Here is a 3,841-nt window from a genome sequence, read left to right as displayed (position 1 = left end):
ATAATAGAATAACCTTTATAATTGTGTTATAGGTGGTTATTTACCAGTTTTCAAATGAAATGAGCTTTTATTGAATTTGGCATTAATCACTGTCGATATTGCATATTTTTCTATCCTGAATTATATTTCATTGTTTCTATGGTTTATTTCTTCCTGAAATGCTTTTTATAGATTTAATAATGGAATTTCAGGAGAATTTTGGTGGAGAAGGAGATATTTACCAAAATGCCCTTAGTGAAATGGAGGTGATTTTTAGGTCAAATCGTTTTAAAATAAATAAGATGGTATTAAAGGAAAGGGGAGAGCGTCAAACAAGAGGAGGAGCGTCAAGAGAAAACAGAGACCAAAACAGAGGACCTTGGACCGAAAACAGGGTAAGACCCGAGAGGAGTTCCCCACCGTCGTTCGCTGGGCCACTGTCTTTCGTTGTGCTACTATTGTCCACCTCCGTCCACCGCTGTCCAGCAACCGAGAACAAACCCGAGGAGATCTTGAGAGAGTCTCCGTCGAGGTGAGTTCGACAGTCGTCGCTAGCCAGGCCGAGAAGTGATCCGAGAGGGCTTCTCCGGTGCCACTTCCACTTTTCGACTATCCTCCGGCATCTGTTACATATTTCCGATCATTCCTGGAGCTATTCCGACTCCGACCGAGACTCGAGAGAGCCAGTTAGAGAACGTCAGCTATGTTTCATTCTTCACCGGACGTTACCTCCATCTGTCAGCTTTTATCTGTCGTTGCCGGTGTCGTCTCTACCTCCGGCCACTCACTCTTGGTACCCGAAGCCATCAATTTCGGGAAATTGCAGCACCCGTGAGAACGAGTTGCTGCCCGAGCGAGAGGAAGAAGAAGGGGAGTAATTCGTAATGTTTGAATTTCAATTTTTGTATAGTTTGAACTTAGGTTTTGAATGTTTATTGAATCTGATTTGATAATTAATGTTTATTGAATATTTGTTTTTCGGATATTTGATTAAATTAGCTAATTAGGGTAGGATTATAATTGAGGTTGGATTTTGGTATTTTAATCCGATTTCTGTATTTCACTCTATGCGCCCGAGAAGGGCTAGACACAAGGATTGAGAAATCGGATCTGTGGTTACGTGGCGCTCGAGAGAGGCACGAATCACCGTAAAATCCAGAGTTGACGTTTCCTGTTGTGCAAGTAGTTAACCAGATGATTGCTTGATAATTTAGGATATAATTAGTGTTTAGTTAATATTAATTCATCATATTTGGTTGGGCTAGTTGACTGAAGAATACACAAAATTCAGTCCTCCCTGTGGATATGAACCTTGCTTCCCGCTAAATTACATGAACGATTCGTACGCTTGTGAGGTATTAAAGCCGATGTAACTAAATTCTACATCAAGTTTTTGGCGCCGTTGTCGGGGAGGCATGTATTAAGTGTATTTCTTTGTTCTCCATGGTCTTAGGTAGATTTATTTTTATTTTATTTTATTTTATTTTATTTTATTTTTTTATTTTTTATTTTTATTTTTTATTTTTTGCTTTCATAATTTTAGCTTGGTGATTTTGTATGGAATTATTTTTATTTCTTCTAGTTAGTTCGTATTTTTAGTAGTGAGTTTGTTAGCTTAATTTGATAGTTCGTTTTGTTTCTTTTTGTGTTTTTATGCACGGGCGCCGCTCCCTAGGTGGACCATTAGCGCCCTTTGTTGAAGATGTAGAACAGATTTGTAGGAAAACACCCGAAGTCAAAGTAGGAACTACCATGGCCAATCAGGGTGAACCATTACAGTTACCTGCAGCAGGTGACCGTAGAGCCCTGAGGGATTATTCTATCCCATCCCACTTCACATCATCTTCTTGCATTATATTGCCACCCACGACTGCCGCCAGTTACGAGTTGAAACCGGGTGTGATCCAACTCCTCCCTACATTCTATGGGTTGGAGAAGGAGGACCCATATTACCACATCAAGGAATTCTTAGATATTTGTGTAACTTTCAAATTCTAGAATTACTCAGATGACTCTATCCGGTTAAGACTTTTTCCATTTTCACTTAAGGATAAGGCCAAGTCTTGGCTTAATTCCTTGGAGGTGGGCAGCATTACTTCATGGGACACATTAGTCACAAAATTTTTGTCCAAGTACTTTCCCATTTATAGAACTACAGCCCTCAGGAGAGAAATCTCCAAGTTTATGCAGCAGGAGGGTGAACACTTTTATGAGGCTAGGGAGAAATGGAAGGATTTGATCCGTAGGTGTCCGCATCGTGGGTTTGAGAAATGGCATTTAGTGCAATACTTTTATCAAGGTCTTACACCCCAGGTTAGATCCATGGTAGATGCAACGAGTGGTGGGAGTTTGATGGGTAAGAGTGCTAGTGAGGCGTGGGACTTCTTTGAAACGTTGAGTGATCAATCTCAGCAATGGGGTTCGTCATTTAATGTTGATTGGAGACCCAACGAAGCCAAAAGAGGGGTCTCTACGAGGTTAGTGAAACACCCATGCTCATGGCCAAGATTGAGGGGTTGACTAGAAAAATTGATGCCCTTATGGTGTCCAAGAGTTCACCTGCTCCTAACCCATCTACTGTGTGTGCAATATGCTCTGGTTCATCTCATCCCACACAAATGTGTCCATCTAGTTCATCCTACCCAGAGCTCATTGAGGACTTGAATGCAGTCCAGAATTTTCATAGACCAAACCGAAATGATCCTTTTTTAGAAACATATAATTCGGGTTGGGCTAGGCACCCAAATTTCTCATGGTCCAAGGGCCCACAGGTTGGGGGTCCTCCAGGGTTTACTCAACCCCAACCTCCGCGCCCACACTTCACTCAACAACCATTGATTCCACAAAAACCTTCACTTGAGGATACACTTCAATTATTCATGCAAAATACACAGTCCTCCATTGCTAAACTCGAAATGCAAGTGAGTCAGTTGGCCAGCCACATGAGTGAACAAGCACAAAATAGACTCCCGAGTCAAACCATTCCTAACCCCAAAAGAACACATGAGAGTGGGTTGAATTTCAAACCCCACCATGAGCAAGCCAAAGCCATAACCACCCTTAGGAGTGGTCGTAAGTTGAACAATGGGGTAGGGACCACTAAGTCTAAGGAGTCAAAGGATGACAATGGGGACACATCATTGGGTGAAGAACCTCCAAGTTCTCCACCAACAGCCAAGCAGATCCCTAACCAAGTCCCACTAGCTCCTAATCTGTAGTGGTTATCGGGCCCACCTAGGAAAGGAAATAGCATGCATGAAACGTTGGAACTGTTTAGTAAGGTTCACATTAACATTTCACTTCTTGATGCTATTAGGCAAGTCCCTGCCTATGCCCGATTTTTGGAAGACCTTTGTACACAAAAGAGAAAACAACATGTTAACAAAAAGGTCTTTCTTACTGAGAATGTAAGCTCAATTCTGAAGCACAACACTCCTCCTAAAGTTAAAGATCCTGGATGTCCCACAATTTCATGTGTCATTGGTGAACATACCATCCAGAGAGCTCTTCTTGACTTAGGGGCAAGTGTGAATTTGCTTCATTTCTTTGTGTACCAGCAATTAGGTTTGGGGGAATTGAAGCCTACTCCCATCACACTTCAACTAGCTGACCGTTCTGTCAAGATACCATGAGGAATAGTTGAAGATGTTTTGATAAAAGTGGACAAATTTCTGTTCCCGGTTGATTTCATTGTTCTTGATACAGAACCAATAGTCAATGTGACCAACCAAATTCCTGTCATCCTAGGACATCCCTTCTTAGCCACATATAATGCTATCATTCATTGTAAAAGTGGTGAGTTGGAGTTGTCTTTTGGAAATTTTAAGGTCTCATTGAATGTAATGCCGGGCACCACTGACTT

The 3,841-nt window shown here is 41.6% G+C and overlaps 1 non-coding gene across 1 annotated transcript; it reads right to left on the bottom strand.

Moving 5' to 3' along the window:
• Window positions 1-2,136: 2,136 nt before the first annotated feature.
• Window positions 2,137-2,243, bottom strand: LOC137965295 (small nucleolar RNA R71). Its single transcript, XR_011116049.1, has one exon. It is a non-coding gene; the product is annotated as a small nucleolar RNA R71 (small nucleolar RNA).
• Between the last annotated feature and the right edge of the window lie 1,598 nt (window positions 2,244-3,841).

The sequence above is a fragment of the Aristolochia californica genome, unplaced genomic scaffold (assembly GCF_029961685.1).
Source record: "Aristolochia californica isolate CCGP_79_NKW_82.1479 unplaced genomic scaffold, dmAriCali1.0.hap1 SCAF_1, whole genome shotgun sequence".
In the NCBI taxonomy this organism is placed as follows: domain Eukaryota; kingdom Viridiplantae; phylum Streptophyta; class Magnoliopsida; order Piperales; family Aristolochiaceae; genus Aristolochia; species Aristolochia californica.
The sequence above is the reverse complement of the archived record's forward strand: the minus strand, read 5'-3'. Positions and strand labels throughout refer to the sequence as shown.